Here is a 13,034-nt window from a genome sequence, read left to right on the forward strand (position 1 = left end):
CAGAAGCAACCAGTGGGTGTTAGCTTCTAAAAGCAACCAATGAACTAAACAAGCCAGGTCCTGGAGAGAAAGAGAAGCTACTGCATAAGCATTTCTACTGCTAGCTACAGCCACTACCATTCCACAAGGAAAGAAAGGCTGCCACTGCAGAAGGGGAGAATTGCCAATTTAGGAAGGGAACAGAATCAAGAATCAGCAGGTGGACATGTCCATCCTTTACAAGACTACCCCCTCCTACCAGCAGTGAGCAAAAGACCCACTTCTCTATCCTTGCAAACTTTTCATTTCTTCTTTAAAAAAACAGTCTTCTTAATCACTTCTTAGTCACTTCCATGACTTTTTAAGGACAAGGACAATACTTGGTCACCAGATCCAACGCCAATGCTGACACAAAGTGCTCAGTAAGCATTCACTGCAATGAACCTAAGATACTGCAAGGGCTAAGAATGTAAATTTAAAAAAATTTGATTCTATTTTCACCTATCATACTTACTAAAATTTCTGTCATATTCAGCGTTGACGAGGATGTGGAGAAAATGACATTCTCATACACTATTGTTGGAAGTATAAATTAGTCCACTCATTTTGGAGGATAATTTTGACAGCATTTAGTGATGCTAAAAATGCACATGCTTTTTCACCAGTAATTCCCTTGCTTTGAATTTGCAAAAATGCAAAAAAGATGTGTCCTGGGATTGTTTGCAACAGAAAAAAAAAATCTGGAAAACCCTAAATGTTGATGAATACAAAGTTCAATTAGGGCATGTGACCTCAATGGAATACTATATAGCCATTCAAAGTAAGGTGGTCTAGCAAACTGTGTGAATTATTTCCCAATTAGTACTGACTCTAGCGCTGTTTAAAGGACAGATTCTGGATAGTAATTCAACAAAGGAGCAGAAAGTCTATGCATATTAATAAGGGCAGATGCCTGAGATATGTTACACAACTGAATCCACATATGTATCCATACATACATTTATATAAGCACAGATGAGTGTTGTGTGTATGAATATATGTATGTATGTACGGGTGTGTGCTTGTGTGTGAATAGTGTGTTAGATCATTTCTGGCAGGTATGTGGAAATTTAATAGTAGGTACCTCTAAGGAATGAAAGGAGTGAGAAAATAGGAAGGAATACCCGTTTTTCATTTTGTAACTTTTTAAAAACTGCAGACTTTCAAAATAAAAATGTCTTGCTCATACTTTAGAAATGCTAATAATAATTCTTAATTGCTTTTGTATTAACATTTCTTCCAAAAAAAAAAAAAAACGACAGCATACCATTGCCATTCAGGTGTCCCCATGCAACTAAAACAGGGGTCTCTAAAACCACAAGCAGGTCTGGTGGCATGTGAAGGGGGACAGAAGAGGGGGCAGCAGCTCCCATGAACTGTTCACAGGGTATGAGCTTTTACTGTGTTGGACATGGTAAATATATCAGAATTTTATTAGAAATTAAGAAATCATATCAAGGCCATATAAATTAAGACTGAAAATTATGGAGACCCTAAACATTGCAATACACAACAAATATGCTAAAATAGACATCTCTTCCTAATGCTTGAGTCAGTTTTTCTTAAGTGGGGAAGGAAGAAGCGAAATAATTCCTGCTGCTAAATTAGAAATCATAAGCCTGAGAAGCTCTGTCCATATGTAAAAAGAAAAGAACCAATAAATTGGATTCAAGGATTTTGAATGATGTTTAATCAAAGAGAAAGACAAAAAGTTGCAAATGTGTCTTTGGGAGGTTTATTAGCATGCTGGGAGGGCTAGTTGAATTTTCTCTTAGTCACTGTCAACTCAGTAACAAGAAGATGGGAACAGTGGCATAAAATTAATTTTTTTCAATTTCCAAAGGTTAGAAAGAACACTCTGTTTTAAATAATGGAACATTAAGGTTCATTTCCACATTATTCTCAACCTCTCAAATATTCCTCCTCCTTTTTTCTTATAAGCTCAAGAGAAAAAAACTAATTTCCCTTGGTGCTTATTATAAAACCCCCAAACGCTCTTGACATTGCCATTTTAACTGTCTATTGTTCTGCTAACTCCAGGAAATCTCTGAAAGCCAGACATAGTGACTGTTGTGACGGCTTTCAGTAACAAGAAGTGAAGTTTCCTGTCAAAAGAAGTTGCTCTCTCCATTTTCCTCATATGTAAAGCAAGATGCTTCAGAGCATCTTCACAGACAGACAAGCTTCTCTGAGACCCTAAAATGTACTACAAATGATTCAAGAAGGAATCAAAATGACAGATGCATTTGTAGGAGTTTCCACCTTTTTGCTGTAGCAAACTGTGTGAATTATTTCCCAATTAGTACTGACTCTTGATTGGTGACTTGACTTTCTGCTCTAGAGCTGTTTTAAGGACAGAGTCTAGATAGTAATTCAACAAAGGAGCAGAAAGTGAATGGGGAGTTGGAGCTTATTTGGAATGCTCTGGATCCTAGGTTAAATGGAGTGGCCCTGAAACACAGTTACCCTCCTCCAATAACTGCTTCAAGTTCCTGGAATTCTAAAGCTTCCACTTGGCTGTCTTTAGTTCATTTTTACTGGTCAGATTCTGGGACAGAATCAGCTCTGGGTTCAAGGGCTGTTCAGACCCAGACCTGCAGAGCATGAAGAGCAGAGACTCACCCCTCTTTGCCTCATTTCTCCTGTATGAACAAATGGGGATGGATATATCAGATCGAGAGAGGTAACATAACAGATGTGGGGTGATCTGGGATGCCAAAAAAGGTTTTAATAACAAGAGAAATGGTTTGCCTTTTTTGAAATTGTGTTGTCCAAACATATCCCTGGGTGACTCAGTTTCCTCCTCTATAAAAAATGGGAATAGGAATAAAACTCACTTCATGGATACTGTGAAGATTAAATGAGTCAACATGTAAAGTGCTCTGGGAAGAGTTTCTGGTATAGAGCAAATGCTTCAAAATGCTAGCTGTTACCTTTGGTATAAGGCTATTCTATTTATTTAGGACTGATCCCTAGTACTAGAGAGAGTCTAGATGTAGTGGAATTCTAACTAAATTGAAAAATAAGACACAAACATAAAGCAGGGATCAACTAAGCTCACGGCACCTGCCTTGTTGTAACCAAGGGGTTACAACAGCCAGGCATCAACCTTTAACCAAGAGAGGGCTGCTAGGATACAACTTGCAAACACAGAAGCAACTTGTGGGAGGAAGGACTCCCTCTCTTCTCCATGTCTGGCTGGTCCATAATATACCCCACCTCTCAAAATATTTGGAAGATAGGTAGGTGGGAAAATGGATGGATGGGATGCACACAGGTAGTGCTTTCAATATAATCCCTTTATATATCTTCTAATAGAATATACAGTGCTTGATATTAAAATATTGTCTATATAAAACACAAAGGAAAACCCAAAAGATATATGCACACTCATGCCTTAAGCATTTAATCAGTGTTCACTATAGGCCAAGCATGGTGCATAAGTTGTTCCATGATTCAAGTTTAGTTTATGCAATTACAGAAACCTAACCAAGTTTTTAGGGAAAGCAGTTGGCCTCTATCTTGCACTGGGGTCTGATCATAGAGGAGATAACTAACTGTATTCTTCCCTACTTGGTTTCTTATAGGCAAACTCTCCTCTGTATTTAAACCTTAATGATGCTATTTAAGTGTGAGGACTTTTTTTTTTTTTTTTTTAAATCTTAAGAAACCAAAGGAAAATGGATCCCTATTATTGGATCTTGTTCATAAGGATATAATTGTACCAGATAGTAATTAGGGGAGTTAGAGGGCATGTAATTAATGATAATAATACCTTACAACAAATTCATACTGATAGAAGATATGTGTGAACATATTGAATTATGGATGAATTTTAAAGAAATTGAGTTTTATTAGAGTGATTCAAATTAAATGCTAATAAAATATTGCCAAGTTGCAATCCTCCTGGGACTACTTTAATGACCAAAATCACTCATCATCAGTTCAGAGTTAGGATGCAAATAGATGCAAGGAAGGCATTTGAAAGCAGATTTCCTTTCAAGCAGGTTAACGTGTTTCCTAGCAGACATATTTACCCTGCTCATTTGCTCTGTGGGCCCGCCCCTTTTTCACAGATAAAACAAAGTAAACTTCAGACTTACCCTAGAGAAATTATTAAGGACCATGAATTCATGGAGTATAAATGAGCTGCGTTTCTGAGGAGAGAACCAGGGCTCTGTGGGCTGCAGCGGCTGCATCTGGATGTATTTTTAAGTGAGTGTTTACACTCCACTGTTCATCCACATTATCACAGAGGCTCTGTCTTTGCATACAAAGCAGGAAAGAACCGCTGAATGAAGTCAATAAGACTGAATGGAGCCGAGAGTGGGTGGAGGGGAGAGCCTGCCCCTTTCCCCGTTCCTTTTCTGCTATAATTTTGCTTTCTCCTCCCGTCTGGTATTTTGTGAAACACCCTGACCACATTTCCAAACTGAGAAGCCCGGGAGAGATACACACCTGACAACCCCGACTCAGGAAAAGCACAAGTGCAAATACTTTTTCCAGCCTGTGTGTGTGATCAGCAGACCCCAGCGAGGAAGCTATTACATTTCCAAAGTCCTTCGGAGGTGGCCAAGAGTGTTGACAAGCATCACCTCATCTGATACAAGCACCTGGGAGACAGGGACGGCAGGTGCCTTTCTTTTGCAGGAGTGAGGGCAACATGGCCGAGGCCACACTGCTAGGAAATGACAGACCCAGCATTGAATCCAATCTTCCTACTCTTGGTCATGGTGGTGCCCCCCACACCATGCTTCCTAAGTTAATGACATGGCCTTTCACGCTTTCTACCAATCAATAGGCCCCTGGCATCCAATCTACTTAGATCTGGGGGAGACAGAACCCTGGGTAAAAGAACCGCCCATGGTTCAACCCTTGGCCTTGCAAAGGACTTACCAGGTTAACTTTTTAGATATAGGTACAGTTTGATATGCACCTGCTCCTCTAGAAGTAGAACACACATTTCTAGGGCAATACATGGGGCAACTTACCTGCTGTTCTGAATTTTGATTTCTTAGTTCATTTGAGATTTTCACTGGGGACAGTAGTAGATGGGTGGCTAAGGATAAATGAAAGGTGACTGAAAAATATTTTTGCAAATACAGAACTTAATACAAAAGCATAATTATCTCCAAGACTTCGGATGTTAGTTTTTCCTTCATCTTGGAAAGGATGATTCCATTCAAAGACCTACGGTACTCTTCAAATGTAAGTGATGTATTAACTTGAGGGAGGTTAATTTTTCATGGGAGAGAAACAAAGATCATATAAATTATATCAGTCTGGATTTGGGGAAACCTCGGGATTGGAAAGTCTTATGATGGTCTTGGATTATACCATTGAATAGCTCTTGTACCTGGGTGGATTTGGCCATGATCAACCAACCACCAAAGACCAGAAAACCTAGCAGGTTGTCAGAAGCCTGTTGAGTTCATACTGTTACCTCCCCAAGAAGGGTGAAACGCTCCACCTTACCCAGGTATGGGACCTTGTGGATTGAAGAAACCTCACACTCGTGCCTATTACTCCAAAGACCACTGGAATGTTCTAAAGAAACAGCATCCAGCAACAGGGGCTTCAAGGGCATTTTGACCGATAGCTTTGATTGTTTCCAAACCTTGTGCACCCAATCCAAACCCATGAGGCTACATTTAGCAAGCAAGGCATTCATGCCTTCTGCCTTCTGATTTTGGATTTGGAGTAAAACTTGACAACTGAGCCACCAGCAAACAAATGCATGTGGATATACAAACAGAGACAGGCACACCTTAGCAAATGTACCACCAGTCAACCTGTTGAGAATCTTATCAGGAAGGACCTGCAAGGGCAGCAATGATTACCATGGAAACAACAGCCAATGGCACTGCGCATGATTTTCAACTCTTTAGTGCAATGCTTTGAGATCTGAGTCTCCCTTGGGAAGTTTCTGTTGGTTTTTGTAAGCAGCCTATATAGACTTGTCTTCACTGGGCAGGACTGTTTGCACCTCTGGCAGAAAGAATGTACTCTGCATTAAGGATTGTTCATAGTCCCCATACAAACAGAATAAAGATTCAGAACTCTATTACTTACTGATTTCCTTGCTTTAAGCAGTCACCCAAAGCTGTTCCCATCTGGCATATTAAAGGTCATTAGGTCACTCACCCCTAATGTATGTGGGATGGTTCCATGGTACATTAGACTAAGTTCTAACCTCACTTGTTCGATTTGGGACTAGCATTCATTTGATGCTACACTCTGTTCTTAGAGTAAACTATCACCCTGTGAAATGGTCTTTATACCATTTCCAGCATACCGAGTCAAAAATGAGTACTACTAGAGTTAAATGTAAATAGATAAAAAATACAGATATCTTTTCCTTTGATTGCACTGAAAACTCATAGTTGACCCCAAGAGCACATGTACTCTTTCTGCATCCTGGCTAAGAAGATGCACTGTTATCTCTAAGTCACCTTCTGAGTTGGAGATGCTGTCTCCTCAGGGTGAATACTATATCATCAAATTCAGTCAATTTATAAGCTGACTTGGGTTCATCCTAACTCAAAGCATTCTGCTAAGTGCTCTTGATGTCAACCATGAGCTACTACTGCATTCAAATGAAAATGTATCTGCAAAAATCAGTAGAATTATGGATATTTTTTTTGTTCTGATTGTATTTTCTCATTTTTTCTTCTTTTCAGTGAGTTAATCACTATCCCCAGTTTATGATCCATTATTTTAACTAGTTCTTGCAAGATTCTCTCTTGCTTTCTCTATTTATTGCTCATCTTTTTATCTGTACTGCCCCCCCACCCAATCCCTTGGACCATCCTCACACAACTATTTTCATGTGTTTAATAGCATTCATTTGATTTATGAGGAATCTTACAAAATGTGTATCATTTTGTATGTACATATTTTAACTCAGGGAAATGGTCCTCCACTGTATTTCATTGCTTCTCTTATTTTTTCACTGAGCATTTACACCCTTGAGATCCACCCATGTTGGATAAATAATCATCTAATCATTGGCTTCTAACTGCTGCATGGTTCTGCTGAGTGCACATTCATCAAATTTTAACTACCCACACTTTTAGTAAAGGACACTTAGGTTATTTCCAACCACCAGTTATCACCACAATAGCCTTATGTGAATAGTTTATGTCCTATTAGTCACACACACACACACACACACACACACACACACACACACACACTCCTCAAAGAAATTTGTCAGACATTTCTAAGAGTATAACCACTGGGTCTTGGGAATGAGTCCTCCTTTAAACAAGTGGTGCCAAATGACTCTTCAAAATGATAACATCAGCCTGTGTTACTTACTTCCAGTGATGCATGAGGGGCCAGTAAGGCCTCAGAAGCCCTTGGTTTAAGTGAACTCTCTAAACTGCTGCTATGCAAAATATATCATTATTGATTGAACTTGCATTTCGTTCATGACGAGTGACTTGAGTATCTTTTCCAATGCTTGATGGCCTTTTAGTTTCCTCCTCTGTAGACTGCCTGTTCAAATCCTCTGCCCATTTTTTCTACAAATAACATGTATTGCTTCAAAAATAATCCCTTACCTCCCCCCTACTCCAGTGAATCAGTTGAATAAGACAGGCAACAAGAAAAACCCACACATGAGAACAGATGGCAATGAATCCATCTTCTGAAAATGGCAGGGATTCAACAGTCAACAGAGAACATGAAAACCACACAATAACAACATCAGGGACAGCAACAGATGATGGTACGTGAAACAGGAGAGAGCCCGGGGCATAGTAGATGTTAATGAAGCACCTCTTCCCTCCCCTATCTTCTAAGCTTGTGAGAAAGGGGAAAACATATTATTTTGATTCCCCTCTTGTGGACAACAAACTTGCAGGGGTGCCCTGATGTGCATACCTAAAGGTCATAACTAACACACACCCATAGATCCTCCATTTACCCCTAGGACTGTGATCTTAGGAGCAGACACCCTGGCTTTGCAGTCCAGCTCAAAAATCACTTCATTGAACCTAACTCCCCGCCAACCCATCAAATGGGGTACTGACAACTGTACCTTCCTTGTGAAGTTGCCTTAGGGTTTAAACAGTTCCCCCTGGCCCTGTGTTAAGGGCCTAGCACCTAGCTAGGCACAGAGGGCTTCCCTGGAATACAGAATTTTTGTAAACTGACGCTGGAAAATAGTCTCTGACCAACACCCACCAATCGCTTTGAGAATCCATGTTGAAGGGTAAGGGCTACAAAACAGCAGATGAATACTTTATGTCTTAAATATTGTATTTAATTCTAAACATTTTTCATAATCCTTTTTTTCCCCCCAATATAGTTTTTCAAAAGTCTTAAAGAGATAGACACTTTTCCCTGACGTCTTCTGGGTTGTTTTATTCCAGGTCCTCCTCGTTGCTCTAGTAACACATCTGAGGACTTTGCTGCTAGATAAAACCACACAGCTGGCAAATGGGTGTCTGCATGAAGTAGGCTGGTGCTTCTGTCCTCCTCCTGCAAGGATTCTTCTTATTCCTACCCATGGAGGTAAGAGAGGATATCAATCAAAGAAAGAAAATCACTGGTGGTAACCATGACCGGAGTATAAATGACTAATTTTTCCCAGCTTTTAAAAAATAAAATAAAATGGGGACAAAGGGCAAGGGAATCAAATCTAGGAGGTGGAACAAATGCTGGGTTAAAGGGACCAGCAGCAACAACTAGAGGGCTGTTTGGCATCCTAAGTAAGTGGTCAAAGCTTACTGAGTTGCAAAAGCAACACTATGGTACAAAGAGATCCATTAGGAATTCTCGTATTTAAGCATTTGTTTAATTATAACTACCTGAGGCTTCTGACTAGGCCCTCCCTGTTGCTTATATCTGTAAGCCTCAATCTCCTGATGATAAGATGATGTGTGGGACCAAATATCCCCTCCACATTTCCTTCTGGTCTTAAAGTCTAGGATTTTCTAGTTAATGCTTGAATACAGATTTGAAAAAAAAATTCCTACATTTTGTAATTAATGCCTAAATGTAGAATTGAAAACAAACAAACAAAAAAATTGGCTGGGCATGGTGGTGCACACCTGTAATCCCAGTGGCTTGGGAGACTGAGGCAGGAGGATCATGAGTTCAAAGCCAGCCTCAGCAACTTGATGAGGCCCTATCTCTAAATAAAGTCTAAAAAAACAAGGCTGGGGATGTGGCTCAGTGGTTAAGTGCTCCTTGGTTCAATCCCCAGTACTAAAAAAAAAAAAAAAAAATCCTACATGCTTATATTGTTACTATCATAACTATATTTGTGGTGCAATTTATTACTTTATTACATCACCCCAGCAGCTATATCAGCAGTGTGATGCTCTTTTTGAAACTCAAACATGCAAGAGAATCTAGCTGCCACATCTCTCAGAAAACAAATTCAATCTATTGAAAATAGCTCAGTGCTCCTTTTAAAAACATGATTTTGACTATACTTTGTCTAGACATGGGTCCTCTGTAAATACAGGGTCAAAAATGTGAAGCTACTTCTTTTCCCATGTGGATTTTCTCTTTTTTCCCAAAGTAAACCTAAAAAGCATAAACACAGTGAGCCCCAGAAATATCCACTGAACACAGGATCTGCTCAGAAATGTCCAGCACACACAGCCATATGCTGAAATCAACAACCGAGACCTTGGGAACCACCCTGAGACTCAGAACAAGTGAACATATATTTACTTCACCAAATAATACAGAGCCAATTCAACAGTTGCCTCTGTAGGCTCTCAGGGAAAATAATTAGGGAAAAAAATGAACACCATCCAGTTGTCGATGACTCAACCCCACTTGGCTCAGCTCAAGGGTAGGGATGGGATGGCATAGGAATGCGTCATCTTGACAAGTCCATCTTGATACATGAGAGATTTTTATGTGGCCTTAAAAAATTAACATTTGTTTGTCTTATAGGGTTGGAAGTGGGTCTTTATTTATGTTTTAAAATATTATTTAAATTTTGGAAGAGAATATAAATACATTATATATTTTTTTAAATACCTGATGGCTCCAAAGATGGAGCCATCAGGTATTTAAAAAAAAAAAAAATGGCGGTGGAGATCCAATCATCTTCTGAAAATTGACCAGTAAAGTCAATGGTGCTACAATGCTTATTTTGAAAACATGATTTGTTCTGTGTGATTGATATATTAGGGAACAAACTTAAGAATAAGTAAGTGTAATATAAATGTGTTTATGAGGGATTTCATGAGAAATGATAGATGGCTGCTGAAAACCATACTCGGCTGAAAGAGGCACATACACATGCTTGTGACAGCTTCCAGCAGCTACCCATTTCTGAGTGTCATGAGCCTCCATCCACATCTGCTGATACAATATTACTTCCCTCCTCAGAACACCCTCCTTCCACCCACCCACTTCACAAAACCCACCAGCTGCAACCCTTCCGCAAGCAAACTTAAGGTTTCTTCCAAGGACAAGTGCAGTACTCCAGTACTGATGTATCCCTTGAGCATTTAAACGTGTTAGCCATTTTTATTAGGTTTCTATCTTTTTGTCGTAATGGGTCACTGACAAAAGTTCCAAGTATTGTGCCACTAACTCTGCTTTCCCCTTAAGACTCAAGGTTTCTGTTACAGGAGTTTTGCACAGCACAGGAATTCCCAGGAATGCTTAGGTCACTTAATAACAGATCTGATGGCATCTTTCTGCACTTCAATTCTGATTTCTCCCTTGAGGCTTTAATGTTCACACAATTTGCTTTCAACCGCTGAAGAGATGTGGCTGCTCACTTAGGGAACCCATTGTTTCCTATTGGGATATCCAGGTGCTGGACAGCCAGGTCCCCTAAGAATATTAGTGTCTGCTGAGTCACTGTGCGAGAGGGCAGCTTGACTCCTGTGGACCATCCTTATTCTCGGCTCCAGATGGCACAGGGTTCCTAACAACCTTTCGTCATTCCCCATACACATTATTAAATTTCAGAAAGTTCCTTTATGATAATAGCGGGGGTTGGCATAAGTGAGACTCCTCAGAAGCTAACCAGTTGTCACAGATTTTTAACAAATATTGCTATTCTAGAGATTCCCAGATAGGAAATGTCCTATGTACCTGCAAAACATGAGGAAAGGGAGAAGTCAAAATGCCACCCCACCAGGAAGCAGATTCAGGAATGGGGCAAGATTTGATGATGAATTTTCCCATTCTCTGACACTGAGCAAACAAAAGCAAGTGATTTTGTATTTTCCCAGGATCATTTTGTTCTTGAGGGTACCTATGGCCACCATTTTTTTCCCTTCTTGTTACCATTCCTCCTGGAATCCAGCTCCTGGCTTCAATACAGCCTTACCACAGATGAAAGAAAGGGTTTTGTGCCACCCCCCCCCCCCCCCCCCCCCCCCCCCCCCCCCCCCCCCCCCCCCCCCCCCCCCCCNGCCCCCCCCCCCCCCACCACCTCTCAGCCACTGGTGGAGCAGCTGAGGAGGCGTGGGGGTGGGGCGGGCTGTTTTCTTTAGGAAAGGGGAAAAAAAATTGCATTGTTTTTAATGTGGACAAAGCATACAATCCCTCACTGCAGAACACACTCCCAAAGCCCTCGGGGCTTGTTCTTGTTTTCCAACAGAGGAATGTGTCAGCTCAGACCTGCCAACTGTCTTCCACCAGAATTAAATCATGCCCGGATCTCCTCCTCCTCTATGGAGAGGTACTGGATGGGGGCAGAGCGAGCAGAGGCAGTTTCAACTTTCCTTACTGATAGTCAAAGCCATAATTAAAACCTAGCATAAGTCCTTAGCTATACACACAGAGACATTTTCTTAGACTGAACTCAGACTACAGAGGAAAAGCCAGCTAGTGAGTGGATGGATAATGGATATATGCAGGTGTTCACCACGCTGGGGGCAGGTTTGTATTCCTTGCCCTATTCCAAACTGCTTCCGGGCAGCTAAGATGCGTACTGCATTGCATGATAAAATACATGCAAAATACTAAAATGAAGCAAAAGTATACATGTGTGTACATGTGTTCATACATGTGAGTATATGCATATATGTTGGAGTCATAATTCAAAGGATGGTCGTTATAATGAGGGAGGGAGGGTGGTGGAAAATCCTCAGTTCAAAAGGAACCTCAGAAAAATAGAGCCAATAGTGAGGGCAAATCAGGCTTTGAAGCCAGAGACCCAGGCTCAAACATCAGCTTTGCTATTTACTTCCTGGACAAGTAATTTAAACTTCCTGAGTGTCGAGTCTCAGATAAAAGAGAGACTACTCCCCACCTCAGACTTACTTCCAAGTGTAAGCCACAGTGTTAGAGATGTAAAAGGAGATTATGGCTTCCACCAGGCATCTCTGGCTTTTGACGGTGTTCAGAAAATCCAGATTGGATGGGCACTCAGAGTTCAGACACAGTCTTGGTTGTCCGGGGCACCCTGGATCTGAAGGACAAGATATGGGCACACACACATGACCCCAGGCCCAAGGGGTAGTAGGTCAGAGCGAAGCTGTGCCCACCAAGTCAAAGAACTGAGAAATGTTAGAAGGACTAAGGCGTGATTTCAAACCCTTTCACCTGGGAGAACCTGTAGAACAGTGGTTCTAAAATGTGAGCCCTGGGCCAGCAGCAGCAGCAGCACCTGGGAACTTGTGAGTTATGCTAATTACAATGGAAACTCTGGGAGTAAGGTATAACTGGATTTTAACAAACCCTCCAGGACATCCTGATACCTACACAAGTGTACAGGAGGCAGACTTTGTTTGCTTCAATATCTGTGTCAAGTTAGAGTTTAGAAAATGTCTGATTTGGTTCAAGAATCCCAATATCCTTTCAGCCCTGTTCTGTAACCTCGATTAGGAATGGATTCACACCACTCTCTGGCTATGCGAGACCAAGATGCTCGTTATCCAGAAAAGCCTGACAATTTCTCAGCCCATTAGAGATCCTGGCCAACTCCTGATCCAACCAGAAATGTCACAAACGTGGAATTGGAGGACTCCTGGACAGAAAGCAATGGAGGATGTCTAATCCTCATCTTAGAATGAAAGGTGGCGGGG

General features: G+C 40.9%; 1 protein-coding gene across 5 annotated transcripts in view; it reads right to left on the bottom strand.

The window, feature by feature from the left end:
- Positions 1-13,034, bottom strand: part of Tmem108 (transmembrane protein 108) — a 295,713-nt gene that overhangs the window by 214,865 nt on the left and 67,814 nt on the right. The gene's annotated exons all lie outside the window — the stretch shown is intronic.

Source organism: Marmota marmota, unplaced genomic scaffold (assembly GCF_001458135.2).
Source record: "Marmota marmota marmota unplaced genomic scaffold, marMar, whole genome shotgun sequence".
Lineage (NCBI taxonomy): Eukaryota > Metazoa > Chordata > Mammalia > Rodentia > Sciuridae > Marmota > Marmota marmota.